The following is a 16759-nucleotide window of genomic DNA, read 5'->3' on the forward strand; positions in this document are numbered from 1 at the left end:
TTTCAGCTCTAGAAAATTCACCCTTTCTCTATGTGAAGTGTGAACCACAGATATGACCCATATTGAAACATAATATACTGGCTATAGGCCTTGATTATACAAGATTACATTTATCATTAAAAATCACTTTGTTGGGGGTGGGAGGAAAGAAAACACAAGACTCACAGCAATTCAGTCCTTGGTTGTAGAAATATTGGGTTATGCCATTCTTTCATATGATTCTGGTTAAATTCTAAATGCATCAATGGTTCTTGGTAAATAGCAGAAAGGCTATTTAAGCTTTATGAAGAGAAGAATAATTACTGTAGAAGACATCTTTGCTGTTTAATCCTTCAGTGAATCCCAACTGTAATTGACCTCAAATATTGAATATGTAACAATAAACATGTTTTGCCTTAATAAGCCATTGTTGATATACAAAGGAAGTGTCATGTAGATTGTTTTCCCTTTATCTCAGAATTAGAGTATTTCCTCCTGTATTATTTTGGAGAGCTATAATTATGTTTCTATGAGAAAAGCCAATCACTCTATGCTTGCTTGTGTAATTAGAAGTCACCCCAGGCTGATGTGGAGAGGACAGTAAGCATAAATAAACAAGTTCCAAGGTCTCTAAACAATTTCTTCTGATTTAAAACATTCTATCCTGTAGAAAAGATTGTAAAGTCTCAGAAAGCTAAGGCATCTTACAAGGCTCACAAAGTCAACAAATAATTAAGTCTCAGGAAGTTCCTGAAATTTAATACATACATAAAATCCGTCCTCAGAGTTATATAATTATGTAGACTTTAAGGAGTGGCTCTAACCTCAAGTGTTACAAGGAGCATTGGGGATAATGTTTCTCTCAGTTGTCACTCATGTGAGGTAGTTTTTAAATGGTTTAAAAATCTAGATTTGGGGATATAGTTTTTGATTTTTTTTTTGTTTCTTTTTTTACCTGTTATTACTGCCATATTTAAGGTAAGTAGATACTTGCTTACATTTCTAGGAAAAGTTACATAAGAATGGAAAGGTCATTCAATAGTTAAAAGGACTTGTTTTTCCAAAGGAACCAGATTCAATTCCCAGTACCCACATTTTAGCTAACAGCCACTTGAAACTCTGATGGATTTTTCTGGCATTCAACGGTACCAGGACTACATGTGACATATAAACACAGATGCAAGTAAATCACCCTAAAATTTTTTTTAAATCTAAAAAAAAGTCACACAACATTCAGTTAGTTGGTTATTCCCCAAAGCAAAATCTAACAGAAACCAAAACACAGCAGCAATAGAAATACCTAAACATTAAGATAGAAATATAATAGGTCATGTGGAAACAATCTAGCAGGGATACCTTCTAATAAGGAAAGACTTGTAAAGTCAGAAAGACAGGCAATATAGCCTGTTCTCAGCCCCATAATCCAATTCCCAGCAAACCCTACCTTCTCCCTCCATTATCACATGGACAATTAAACCACCATTTATTATCTAGTAAGCTATATGAAAAAGTTAAATGTAATCTACCACTCCAACGTAACAAAGTAGGCATTACAAAGTAATTCACAAGTATAAAATTAATCATTTCTCATTTTTCCAAGGAGGAAAAGTACCAAAGTTTAAATCTGACTTCCAACTTCTTAATCATAAAATTGTGTTCATTTAAACTGGTATATAGGTATATGTACTAATATGCACTAATAGTCAATTTATGCAAAATCATTGCAATATCTGTAGGGCTGTAGAGATTTTGGTTATTGTCTTGTCTGTCAGCAACTTAATAATTATAAAAATAAAATTATTTGTTTCATTTTATTCATTCATTATAGTGTATCAGTAAATGGGTTATGCAAGACCATTTTCAGAATTCTTGCCATATACTTCCTCTTAGTCATTCTGATTCTTGCATATCTTCACATTCTCCCATCTCCCTTTATAGATGGATTCAGTGGAGACAGAGATATAGAGAGCTCCATTGGTTAATAGCTTGCCTAGCATGAAGGAAGACCAAAGTTTATCTTCCAGCACTGCACACAATAGGTAAACTAGTGCACATCTGTAATCCAGCACACAAGAGATGGAAGCAGAATCAGAAATTCAAGGACATTCCAAACAACACAAGTCCTGGAAGCCTGGCATACACAAGACCCTATGTCAAAAAAAAAAAAAAAAAAATCAGCTAATGTGCTCGCTTATCATGCTGTCTGATATGATTGTGAATAAGTTAATTTCACTGTATAAAATTATACACTCATTAAGCTAAGATAGGTGGTGGAATAGTATACCTAAATTGACAAAATTGATGAGATAGGCGTTATTAGTATACATTATACCTTATAATTTGCAGAACTGTTATAAGTATGTTCAATGCATATCTGAGAGAAAATGTTTCTTTAATAGATGAAATGTGGGAAATGTTGTAGATTTGATCTAATGCTACTTATGTTAATTTGGCCCCCAAAATTACATGGAAATCTGCATGTCAATAAACCCTTCCTTCTACCAGTTTCTTTGGTCATGATGTCTTATCAGAGAGATAAAACAATAGCTAATATAAACGCTATAATCAGAGTTTAATGGACTATTCAGTAGAGACCTAGATATTGAGTTTTCAGAGAAGAGGGAGTCTATTGTTCACCAGCCTGGAGGCCATATCTATATTTTAGCACAGAATCTGGCTACATTAAGCTGTGTTATTAGAACTTAAGTGAGATTGAATATAATAATAATTGACTAAATTAGTATGTGGAATAAATTTTCCAGATGTGGCAGTATTAAGGCTGTGTCATGGTTGCTGTTCATCGTTCTGATTCATTCTGTAAGGTAAAAGAGGAAAAAATATGTACATATATATATAAAGTAAGTTTGTCCTAGATATGAATGTGTTAAAAGGATCCAAATAAGGCTGATGCTGAAAAAACAGCTATAACATTAAAAAAGATTAGCACCTGTAGTGGTTTGAATATGCTTGGCCCATGGCAAGTGCTACTATGAGGAGCTGTGGCCTTGTTGGAGAAAGTGTGTCACTATATAGGCTGGCTTCCGGGGCTCCTTGAGCTCAAGCTCCAACTAGTGCAGAACACAGTCTTTTCCAGGCTGCCTTAAGGTCAAGATGTAGAAGTTTTGGATCCTCCAGCATGATGTCTGCCTTATGTTGCCATGTTTCCTGCCACGATGATAATGGACTGAACCTCTGAACTTGTAATCCAGCCCCAATTAAATGTTTACCTTTCTAACAGTTGATTGGTTAAGGTGTCCTTTAAGCAATGGAAACCCAAACAAAGAAAGATAGCACTATTAAAGCAACCACCATCCACTGCATTGGAAAGGTACAGAGATATCCTGAGAAAAAGAACCCATTTACAAAAGTCTACAAACTGTAAAATGTAGGTGCATCTAAAATGATAGGGACTATTCAGAGAGTTTCTGCTCAAGATGCTCCTTGCTCCTTAAAAAGAATCATGTAGCTTAGCACAACGTTGCCTCAGGATCACCACAAAAAGTCAGGTGAAATTGTGGACCACAGGAGCCAGAATACATCCTGAGAATACAGAAAATTTTGATATCATTATCCACTTGTATCTTTGTAGGCAAGAAAGATACAAGATTTAAGGAGTAATGAAATCTTGTAGCAGGATTCCAAAAAGCCACTGAAACAAGGAAATGTTTGAAAGGGTCAAAGTCCCTGCAAGAAGATTCTGAGAGGCTACTTAATGAAGCACCGATAATTAAGATTAAGTGAAAATCTAAACTTCAGAACGTTAGCGATGCCTGGGCTGTTGGGTATCCATTGAAAAAAGCATCAGGCATGGAGTGGAGTTATCCCAAACGAGAGGCTGCATGTGCTACAGTCAAAAGCTGGAGGGTTGGGGGTGCTCTAGCTGCTCAGAGCCAGGATGATTCTACCATGTACCTCAGATGCTGGACATGAAGCTGCAGGGTTTGAGGTTAGGTTGTATGTTTCCTTACTATGATCCTATTTCTCCCTGTTGGAATTGGAATATTTATTTTTTTCTGCTATACATCCAATGCAACTAACTCATGTATTATTTTTCTGAAGTAAGAAATGCCATTAAATTTCATATGAGACAGATTTTGGATTCGTCAAACATTGAAACAATTAAAGATGCCTGGGACTTGTGAAGCAAGAAAAATGTATTTTATGCATTTTAAATGATGAGATAGCCATGATGAGCTATGAAAACAATAGGTAGAAGATGATGGCTTAAAAGTGGTATGTTTGACTGTTAGGTAGGACTTATGGTGGTTAATATTGTCAACTTGACTAGATCTAGATTCACTCAGGGAATGAGCCTATGTGCGTATTAGTGAGGTTAGAATAGGTTAGTTAAGGTTGAAACACATACCTTCAGTGTGGGTCGTACCATTTTTAGCCAGTGGTCTTGGACTAAATAAAAGTGAGGAACTTAACTTAGCACAAACATCTATCTCCTGTTTCTTGATTCTGGAGTCAATGTAACTGACCCAGCTACTCAATCTCTTACCACTGTCTTTTCCCTGCATGGATGGACTACACTCCAGAACAATAAACCAAAGTTAGTCTTCTAAAGCACTGTGTCATAGCAAAGAAACAGGCAGCCAATATAGTAAGTCACACTCAAGCTTTCATATATCACAAGTTTGCGGTAAATTCCCAAAATGCCTCACTAATCATTATAATGTCTAGGGATTAAGCTATTTAGTAATAAAACTTGCTCAAGTTGCCTTGCATGACCAATGGTGAACAAAGTAGGTAGTCACATACTGCAGACAAGAGCAATAGTCCCTTCTTTACTTGTAACTGTGAGACACGGCTTGACAAAGTTGCCCATGTACAACTCCAGCTTGTGATCCTCATGCCTCAGAATCTTGCATAGATGGGATCATATAGCACCGGTTCTAGCTTGTCATAATTTCTTTCATAGTTCATGACAGAGACAAATCCTGCCATATCACTTGACTCCACAGTTTTCATGAATTCTAATTGAGATGTTATAAATCATACTGAGAGGAAGAATTTACTTTCAAATTGAATAAAAGGCAAATGGAAGCTAAGGAGGAAATGATGATGATGAATAATGAGGGAGATAAAGAGGAGGAGGATGAAACAGGAGGTTGTAATAATTGTCAAACTGTAATATGAATACGGTCCCATAACGACTTTCCATGTTTGGAAAGAGACCAAATCCAGATTTCAAGAAAGGAATATCAAAGGAGGTTATGACATGTATAGGAAAATAAAAAAGGACACTCAACTGGAAAGACAATTATTATGCTTCCATATGTTTATTAAATATAGACTTCAATTGCTCTCTGTTTCTCTCTTTCTCTCTGGCTGTGTGTGTGTGTGTGTGTGTGTGTGTGTGTACACATGCAAGCATAAGAATGTGTTTGTGTGGGGTGAAATTAGAAAGGGATTATAAGAAAGTAGGAAGAATAATAGAAGTACACAAGATAGATTAGTAAACACATGTGTCTAGACATTAGCAGGAGACCTGTATAGGCACAGCCAGAATAGCAAGGAAGAAGTAGGGGAGGGTACAGGGTCGTGCAAGTAAGAAATAATATTTATGTGTACACCCGTCTTGTCACAACAAATCCCATTTCCATGGAGAATCAAAATTAACTTAAAATTGAAAAAGAAGAGCATCAAAGAGCAGGTGATCAGGACTCTAACACAATCATTTTAACACCTGTTCTTTTGTAAGAGCTGCATCCTAAAGACAAGGAAAAGTCTCAGGTGGAGAACCAGTCAAATAACAACATACAGCTGAATGTTCAACCCTCAACAGGACATCTCCAGCTGATAAATTAATTTAGATTTCTTCAAAGCAAATATCCCTACCCAAAATATTGGGCTTGTGTCTGTATATAGATTCAGAGCCATCCTGACTGCAAGGAATATAATCCAATAACAGCACAATATCAAAACAGGCAGAAAAAGTACTAAAGTTAAATAGCATCAACAGCTCACATTGCATTTCTAGACTTAGAAGATATAAAAATACTGAGGCCTAGGAAAGGTCAGAGTGGGATATCAAAAGATGACCAAGCAGAAGATGACCTAATACTTCTGGCAACACTCCTGTTCCAGCACTCTGCTAGGACAATAGACAGCCTTGGCATTTAAACGCAAAGAACACTATTGTTAAACCACTCAATAGACAATACAGATTTCCCTGAAGAACAAAATCTATTTTTACCAGAGCAAAACATTAATCCATTGGGTTATATAAAATGCTATCAACATTCCAAAAAAAAATAGTAAAGCCAAGAAAACAAAATAAACTCTCATGCACTGCAATGAGCAAAAACATCATATCCCACTCAGTTTGATTTCCTCGGGGACTTCTATGCAATATTTATACTTACTCAAACTTGACAGATTTCTTTTGATAAGTTTTCACTCACTAATTGCTCTGGAAGTGACAGACAGTTGCTGTCCCATTGGCAATTTGTAACAACTGAATAAACAGATATTTGGAATGCAATGTATCAAATGATTGTGAAACATTTCATGCTCATCAGTAGACACTGAGGCTGGTTATAATGTGGAACTAATTAAGGCAGAAGGATCTAGCAATGGGTTTCTGGTTTGGAGAATCTAAAGTTACTCAAAATTAACTCATCTTCATTTTCTTAATAACATTTTAATTCTTATCTGTGGTCCAAGAGTAGAGAATGTTTGGTGACTGTGTTTTTTGCTGGCATTATAGGAGTTCCTAGATATCTTTTCAATAAGCTCATTTCTTACTTTAATCACCCAAAGACAAGTTCTATTCTTTACTACTAATATCATAGTGCAAGAGGATGAGGTTGACTTACATTCAAAATGGTGTCTAGCATGAGAGACAAAGGTGAAGGGATGTTACAAACTATAACAGAATAAAAGATACAGCAACTGAATGTCACTTTTTACAGGACCCATCATTAGAAGTAGATATGGTCTGGTTGAAATAATTTAAATACAGATTTTGCAGTGAACAAAAGTTTGATATCAATGTAATATTTCCAGAATTTAATACAGTATTCTGGTTATATAAGACAATCTTCTCATTCTTAAGAAGCATATACAGAGGTATCAATAAGTAAAATGCTTGCTTTCATATAGATTCAAAAGATAATAAAATATGAGAGTACTGTCCTGGAGTAATGGCTCAGTAGTTAAGAGCACTGACTCCTCTTCTATAGGATGCAGATTAAATTCCCAACACCTACATGGCAGTTCCCAGTACCACATGGAAGTTCACAATGGTCTGGAACTCCTGTTCCAGGTGATCCAACACCCTCATTCAGACATACATTCAGGTAAAACAATATGCATAAAAATTAAAATAAATAATTTTTAAAATATGATAAAAGAAAATAAACCAATCAAATGACAGTTCAGATATAGGTACTCATCGAGCAGAGCTACTCTGAGTAGACGCCCTTTCCTCATGGATACTTAACCTTTCCTGACCCCACTTAATTTCCAGAGTCATGAGCTTATTGCATTGACGTCTGTTCCAACAATGCAAATTTATCATATTGTAAATGATATCAATCCTCAGTTTTTATATGTGAAGAGTTTGTGTTTAAACTCATCTACTTTACAGATTCAGAAAATGAAACCTAAAGAAAGTCATGAATAGAAACAGATGGCAATTTGGTACCCAGTGTGGACAGGGATATAGAGCATACTCAGTGTATGAGAATAGGCTTTGTAAGGCAGACATATTTTATTATTGTTATTGTTAATATTGCTGTTATTGTTATTATTGTTATTGTTTATTTTGGAATTAAAAGGCATCTATATTTCTTATCAGGAAGTTGAAGAAGTAGAATGGCACTCAGCATGCAGAAGAATGAAAATAGACCCTTTCTTATCTCCTTGTACAAAGCTCAAGTTCAAGTGGATCAAAGATCTCCACATTAAACCAGGTACACTGAAACTATTAGAAGACAAAGTAGGGAAAACCTTAGAACACATAGGCATAGGAGAAAATTTCCTGAATGGAACACCAATGTCTGGTTCTCTTAGGTCAAATGGGACTTAATGAGATTGCAAAGTTTCTGTAAGGCTAAGGACACTGTCATGAAAACAAAATGGTAGCCAACAAATTGGGACAAGATCTTTACCAACCCCACATCTGATAGAGGCCTAATATCCAAGGTATACAGAGAACTCAAGAAGCTAGACACCAGAGAATCAAACAATTCTATTATAAAATGGGGTACAGAGTTAAACAAAAAGTTCTCAATTGAGGAATATTGAACGGGCTGAGAAGCATCTAAGGAAGTGCTCAACATCCTTAGTCATCAGGGAAATGCAAATCAAAACAACCCTGAGATTCTACCTCATACCAGACAGAATGGATAAGATAAAAAATTCAGATGACAGCAGATGCTGGAGAGGACGCAGGGAAAGAAGAACACTTCTCCACTGTTGGTGGGGTTGTAAAGTGGTACAACCACTCTGGAAATCAGTCTGGTGGTTCCTCAGAAAATTGGACATAGTACTACCTGAAGACCCAGTTATTCCACTTCTGGGCATATACCTCAGAGAAGCTTCAACATACAACAAAGACACATGTACCACAATGTTCATAGCAGCCCTATTTATAATAGCCAGAAGCTGGAAAGAACCCAGATATCCTTCAGTACATGAATGGATACAAGAATTGTGGTACATTTACACAATGGAGTACTACTCAGCTATCAGAAACAATGACTTTAAGAAATTTTTAAGAAAATGGATGCATCTAGAGAAAATCATCCTGAGTAAGGTAATCCAGTCACAAAAGAACAGACATAATATGCAGTCACTGATAATTGGATACTAACCCCAGAAAGCTCTGAACACCCCAGAAACAACTCAATGACTATATCAAGTTCAAGAAAAATAAAGACCAAAAAAAAAAAAGAAAGAAAGAAAGAAAGAAAAATTATTATGTTTAATCTTTCCACACCAAGAAAACTTTGACTATTTCCAGGTTACAACTTGTTTTACATGTATTTTATGCTCAATGTAACTAGAAAGATTTTAATGCATACTTTCAAACCTTTAAAAAAATCAAGTACTGACAAAAATGTATTTATATAATTTATGCAAAAATGCTCTTAAAATCTGTACATTTATCTCTGTTTTTTAAAATAAAGTTGTTCAATTAAAAAAAAAGAATGCTCCCTGCTCTTCTAGAGGATCCAGCTTCAGTTTCTATCACCTATAATAGGTGGTTCACAGCTGTGTGTAATTTGATCTTTGGTAGACATGATGTAGTCCTCTTTTTGTTTCTCTGGGCACAAATGTACACATATGCATGTGTATGCACTCACTCATACATATATGCACATTTACACACATAAACTCACATACACCAATTGCTCTGTTGGTTGAATCTGAGTTGTGTCTATAGAAAATCTACTAGGATTAATAATGCTCAAGAGATTTTAACAGCAGGGTGTCTTTATCATTTGTCTTTATCAATACCTAACCTACTTTTTGTACAGTGTTTGTGAGACTGAATTTGAGCTGAGACATGATGCTATGAAAACAGGTATCAAAGGTGTACTTGAAGCAAATTTGCAACTGAAACAGTCAGTGCAAACATCTCACTAGTTCACTGTTTTGTCAAGCAGTTGCCCAGTACTCATGATTTATATTTATAAAAGTTGTGCTCTTGGTACAGCAATGGACAACAGTGCTCTCAAATGCTTAGAGGTGCTTAGGAAGATAAACTGGACTCAGCTAGTAGCTTTCATGAGTAGGAGGCATAACCACAGTGGATGATCCCTGAGTTGACTGTTTAGAGACATGGACTGTGTCTAAACTTTAATGCTTACCTAAGTACTTCCAGTTCTTATATAAGTACAGTATTTAGTAAGTACTTTCTCTTGTTGCTCTTAATCTGAAAACTAAGCAAATAGGAGTATTTGTCTATCTCATCCAAGACATTCATTAGTCACCAGTCAATGTAATGCAAGCTTTTGAGATTATGTGAGCATATCATTCTTTTCCTTCTAATAAAATTCCATGTAACTCAGGTGTTAACTTCCTTATATTTTGAGACAGGGCACCTTACTAAGAATGCTGTGTTCCATAAAGAATTTGGTACAGGGTGTTCTGTGCATCAGAAAAAGATAGTTTAGGTTCTAGACACCAATATCATTATTTACCAGTGCTGTCTAGTGCCGGAAAGGCATGTATCTATAACTTGGACTATAAGATGTCATCCCTATACCCATGGCTCACAGTTATATTTGATTTTGCCACACATATTCAAAATCATTCTCAATACAGTGCTTATAGCCAATTGACACTATGTAAGTACTGTTGACTTAAAAATTCCAAAATGGCTTATATCTTCACAATATAGACTAACCACCACTCACTGGAAAAACCCAAACATGAAGTTATCCAGAGTTTATTGCCACAGCCCAGATGCCACTCACAGAAAAGTCCACAAAAAACAATCCTTATTCACGAAATTGTTTAATTATTGTATAGAGTTACCTTTGGGCCATGTGAATATATGCCTATGACTTAGAGGTGAGTTTTTATATCAAGTGTCTTATCCTGCTAATATTTCATTATGTATGTATAAATAGTCAAGAATTTCAGTGTATCTAAAATACATCTGGTTCCAGGCATTTTGAATCAAGGTCATTCAACCAGCACTGAGTTACAGGAACAGAAAACAGAACAGAACAGAACAGAACAGAACAGAACAGAACAGAACAGAAGAAAAATCCTAGGAAGAGATTAGATTAGTGTTATATCTCACCCAACCTTGTGGCAGCATTTCTAAAATTAAGTCTCTGACTAAGGGGCTTCTGCTCTTTTTTCCAATGATATTTTTAGTACATGTGACTTACTCACTGAGATGTGGCAGAGAGGGTGTGGGAAGGCAGATGGCCTGAGTGCCATTTTCTAATGCGCAAGAGTTCTTAAATACTACTCTGGAGATGGTTTCAAATCTCCTCAATTTTATATATTATTTATTTTCTTGTCACTATTTTGCTGGGAAAATTGAGCATTTTATCTTGGGGGTGAGGGTATTCCTTGGAAATTTGTGAGTGGAGTTAAGGGATTTAACTAGAAAGTAATTTAACACATTGATATGATGGAATAAAATATGAGATTCACATGAATTGTAATGACAAATGGAGACACTTCAACTAAATCTTACACTTAAGAGCTGATTGCCTTGCAATGTACCCTAGACTCCCAGGGTAGATTCTGACTTTCTTTTATTTTTACTGATGTATCTGTAAAAAAACTATAAAAATGAGTTTTGATCTCTAGCTAGAGAGCTCTGGATAACCAAAACAAAGTGTGTGTGTGTGTGTGTGTGTGTGTGTGTGTGTGTGTGTGTGTGTGTGTGTGTTTAGGGGTAAAAACTTGTACAGATATTCTGGAAATATGAGACATTTACATAGTGGAAGGCTATTCAGATGTTTAAGAAATGCAATTCATAGGTAAATGGATTCAGTGAGAAATAATCATTCTAGTTGAGGTAACCCAGATCCGGAAAGACAAACATTGCATGTTTTCTCTCGTTTGTGGATATGTGCTTTGCATTTTCAGATAGTTGTGTTTCATCTGGAACACCCACTGAAGTCAGGAAATTACTACAGGCCATGGGGAGCAGCTTTCAGGAGGGAGACAGAATGCACTGGCATAAAGGGCTGAAAAGGAACAAAGGAGCAAGAAGTGTTAAACTGTGGCAGGGAAATAGAGAGTAAGGTAGAGGAGGAAATATAGGGAAAGATAAATAACACTAAAGACTTTTTTTAAAAGTCGTATAGAAACCTATTACTCAGAAGCTGCCATACATACAAACACACACACACATGTACAGGCATGCACATGCACATACACACATATGTATTTGTGTCATGTAGATGCTGTGGTTTAGAAACTACATTTGCATTATCTCCGGACTTTAAAAACTTGAATACATGACCTGCCATTTTATCAGAGATGCCATTGGTAGAGATGAATCCCAGTGAGGAACTGGCATAAAGCCTCCAATTTTCCAGTCTGTACAACTTCCTAGGGGACATTACTGACCATGAGGGTTCCCAGGTAATTACGTTTTCAACACATGCTTTAGGGTATAGAAATAAACAGGAAAACTGGGACTGACCTACTGAATGCTTCCACTGGCTTGATAAGAGAAAATACAGAAATAGATTATGTGACTCTTTTGCTGGGGTAAACATGGAGTTGGTACTGGAAACACAATTGGGATGATTCAGTCTGTTCAACGTGGCCCATGCAATCAAGCTGATACAGTTTTAATAGATTTTTATGCATACATGGGAGACGAAGAATGTTACTTTCAGCTCTTTATTAAAAACATGGTATTTTAAGAAAATGAAGATAGTCTCCTCCTGTTTTAAAGAGAGCTCAAAGACACTGGTGAGGTTCATTATGGGGCATCTTGAAACATGAAGATAGCTGGTGTTTAGAAGTAGAAATCTTCTGAAGCACAGATGTCCTTTGATAGTCAAGTATAAATACTTTGGATACCATAGAAACTACATCCTTGTATAAAGATGCCTATCAAAGTTCAATGTCAAGCTCAGAAATAACACCACTCTTTATCTGAGGGTTGAAAACAGAAAAAAAAAAAAAAAAACAACGATAAACAATTCTTAGCTCAGTCATTCAGAATGCCTCACTACCTTCGAAGTCTCTCTAGGTTTCACCCATGTTCCTCTGGCTTTGGAAAAAAGCAGATCCAAAGAGCTCCCAAGTCCAGGGACCTGAGTTTACAAAACGTTTTGCTCACTTCACCACCCTATCACACCACACCATTGGTCTAATTGTAGTATTTATGTTTCCTGATGCTAGTGGCAAAAATGTTTGACAAAACCAAGTTAAGGCAGGGCAGCCTTTGTTTTGGTTCACTGTAGGAGGGTTCATCATGGAGGGAGGCATGGTGATTGGTGCATGAACCAGCTTCCACTTATAGGAAGAAATGGGAGAAATCCTCTTCCTCTATTTCATTTCTCTTTTGTTTTTCCTAGTTCACTGATGCCAGTTTCTTTTCAAACTATCAGAATGATTAACTGGCTAAGAATGAGTAACAAGACCAGAAAATGTAAAGTGGAAGCATAATGAGATGTTGGGGCCAGCTTACATCCCATAACGGAGGCTACAGGTCACATGGTGATGATCCCTCTTGAGTTACCAGATGACACCAGTGACATGTCCAGATCCCAGCTACTCAAATGCGGGAGTCAGTGCTACCCTAAGATGTTTCCATGACAAGAAGAGATTAAACTGCTTCTCTTGACTGGTGTTCCTTTAATAAGTTTATATATTAAAAGTACTTCAGAAAAGCCATAACTATTTTCTTAAGCTTTTACCTTAAAAGGTGGGATTTGAACCTAGGGCGTTGTGCATAGTAAGAGAGGAAGGGGCTACTGAGCTTCATTCTTGGCTCCTTAAAGATACTTATAACTGGGAAATCATTTGTCATCTTTACCAGTATTTAGAAATAAATAAAATAAGAGATAGGCATAATCAAATTTTGTCTTATTACTTTAAGCTTAGTGATTTCTGAGGACAAAGAGAATTATTCAACATGGAACCAAAAGGAACACTTAGAGTTGATGATTTGAGATAAATGTGGAAATGTCAATTAAAGTATAATTATTTACATTTTTAAAAGCCTCTCAGCAGTAATGTGACTAGCTGAGTAGGCCTCAGAGCAGTAATAACCAACTCCCATACAACTCATTAAAACACAGCCTTTTCACCAGATTATTACAATTTTACACCCTACTCAATTAAAGATGTGATCTAAGATTCAGATAGTTAATATTCAAATTCTGAGCATTTATAAATTAACCCTTACTCAGATTTTTCAAAATTTCTCTCTCTTGGTCTCTCTGTCTCTCATTCTCTCTCTCTCTCTTTCTCTCTCTCTCTCTCTCTCTCTCTCTCTCTCTCTCTCTCTCTCTGTGTGTGTGTGTGTGTGTGTGTGTGTGTTTACGTGAACAAATTGGGGTTTTAATCACATTTTATCATACTATAAGTGTGCTCTACTATTGTGCTACATCCAAGTCTAATTTTCTCTTTCTAAACAATTTGTCCTCTGTTGCTTGACTTGACAGAAAAGGGAACTTTGAACCTCTGACTGCAATATTTGAGGTCATGAGCAAGTGCTTCAATGCCTAACACACTCTGACAAGGAGCTGGTCAAAGGAGGCAGAAGAAATACCCAGATGACAGTACAAGGAACAGACAGACAGTTGGTTTCTTCAAAGAAATTAACTGAAAAAAAAGCATTCTTATTTTTCCATTTATATCAATACATTCATTTACAAAAAGCCTTAATGGTTTCCCAAATCCTAAGATTTGGTTCCTTGTAATCAAAGCATCTTGGCCAATACAACGTTATGTGGCATCTTCTAAGAGACATCACACATTCCCTCCCATTGTTAATAATAATATTTTAATCTTATTTATATATGTCTGCATCATTATTTACATAAGGACATCTTTTGAGAGTACTTATGGACCAGGCTGCCATTTATCTACTCCCATTTAGAACAGTTATTTTAAGATGGCCTCTTAGATAAAGTAGATTCCTACCACCACCCTTCTAACTCTTGAAGGCAGTAATACAAAGACTGGAAGGAAAACTGTCAAGAAAACTACAAGAAAGATTTTAGGAGAAAATAGTATATCTAGTAATTACCTCTCTTTATTTGGTGTCTAAGCAAAAATCATTACTTCTACCCCTTCATTGAATACAATACCTATCCTGGGATTTGAAGTTAGATGGAGCTGGCCCTGTAGTCTTGCTTTGCTTTACCCGTGAGTAGTAGTTCCATTCTATCTAGGGCTCAGTTTTTCCCTTTTGAGAAATATAAATAGTAATATTGATCACACAGTGCCATGGAAGGGGTTAAGTGAAGTGCTGCAGAGAAAAGGCTAATTATAATTAGTTCGGTATCCAGGACATATTATTTTTTCCAATAAACACTAAAGGTTATTATGATCAGTGAGCAGGAAAATGATGACTAGAATCATTTGATGAATTACATACCCATTTCAGTACATTTTAAAAATCAATTCTAAATCCTGTACTTATGTTAGCGGAACAGGATGGGATGTTAAACTGACAGAGCTGTATACAACACTGATATGTCAGGACAGCACTTTATTTCTATGCACTTATGTTCGCTTATGTTAATGCATTTGATTCACATATGTGACAATGCTGTCTTCACCCAAAGCATAAAAGTGGGGAACAGAACAAAAACGTGATGTGCCAAATGCAACCTTAAACAAGTCAGTCAGAAAATTACATCTTCCAACCATCTGTACAATGTCTATTTTCCTAATCCACTGCTGTAGCAAAATTATAAAATTAATCATAAAATTAGTATGTTCCCTCACCTTCTAGAATTCTATATATGAAAGAATTTGGTGATATAAAGATCAATATATAGCAATGTATGTCATATAATTAAAAATGATGCATTTGGGACTTAACTAGGTGAATTTAGAATTTATACTTAGTCCACATATTACAGATTATAGCTAGAAACCACTGTAGAAAAAAAATTGTCAAGTACTTTCCTTTTGAGAGTTGGGTAAATACCTAGAGAACAATTAAATACTTTTCCTTCTACCCTCCCTCCCTTTATTCCTCCCTTCTATCCTTCTGCCTTCCTTCCTTCTCTTGTCTCCCCTCCCCTCTGCTCTCCTATCTTTCCCTCCCCTTCCCTTCTCTCCCCTCCTCCCCCCTCCACTACACTCTCTTCTCCTTTCCTTTCCTTTCTTCTCCTCTCTCCCTTCCTCTCTTCTCCCTTTCCCTTCCCTCCTCGCTTCCCTTCCCCTCCACTCTCCCCTCCACTCTCCTCTCCTGTCCTCTTCCCTATCCTCCCCTCTCCCCTCTTCTTTTCTCCCCTCCCCACCTCTCCTCTCCTCTGCTCTCTTTTCTTCCCCTTCCTCTCTTCCTTCCCCTCTCCCTCCTGACTACCAGCACTGGAACCTATTACACTAGACTTTTACCAGCTGCACATTTCTTGCTGCATGGGAAAATGTGGCAGGGGAGGAGACATGTTCCACCGAACTCTGCAATCTTCTCCAGATCACTTCATCTCTCTAAGCCAAAATTTTCAATTTTCTCACATGTGAGGAAGAGATAACAACCCCTCACTTCATAGGCTTGAGGGTCTAATGGAACCATACATGTGAGAACAATTTGTAAACAACAAAACACCAAGCCCAGGTGAGAAACCGTTAAGGGGAAGGGATTGCAGAAAGATTTGGACTTGCCTACAAAGCCCCACCTAATTGGTATTGGCCGCCAGAATTCTGGCTCAGGATTTAAAGGATGTGCTAGGATTCCAAAGGAAAGGGAGCTGTAATTGATCTGTGATGACTGACAAGGGAACAGAGTGGGCATCGCCATGCGTGTGAAGAATATTTATGGCTCTGCCTGCGTAATGAGTATTGGCTAGAATAGAGAAAGGAGGGCCCAGTATAGGAAGGAAAAACCAGCATCTTGCACAAAGTTTTTCACTTCTCTGGTCCTGGAACATTCTATAAAGTGGCGATTACTTTAAACTTTTAGTTTGTTGTCATGAGACTGGAATTAAATAATGTATGTAATAGAATTCAGGAAAGTAAAAAGTAACATCCAGTAGAGACAGATGAAGATTATTAGAGAATTAAAAAAAATTTACATTGCTTACCATTAGTAAATACTTCTTTTATGTGGATGAAAAGAAAATCTCATTATTCTTCTACGTTAGTGGCAAAACAATACAAA

General features: G+C 36.6%; 1 protein-coding gene across 4 annotated transcripts in view; it reads right to left on the reverse strand.

The window, feature by feature from the left end:
* Positions 1-16759, reverse strand: part of CNTN4 (contactin 4) — a gene marked incomplete at both ends in the record, with an annotated part of 500648 nt that overhangs the window by 206053 nt on the left and 277836 nt on the right. The window lies entirely within an intron of this gene.

Source organism: Micromys minutus (assembly GCF_963924665.1).
Source record: "Micromys minutus genome assembly, chromosome: 3".
In the NCBI taxonomy this organism is placed as follows: Eukaryota; Metazoa; Chordata; class Mammalia; order Rodentia; family Muridae; genus Micromys; species Micromys minutus.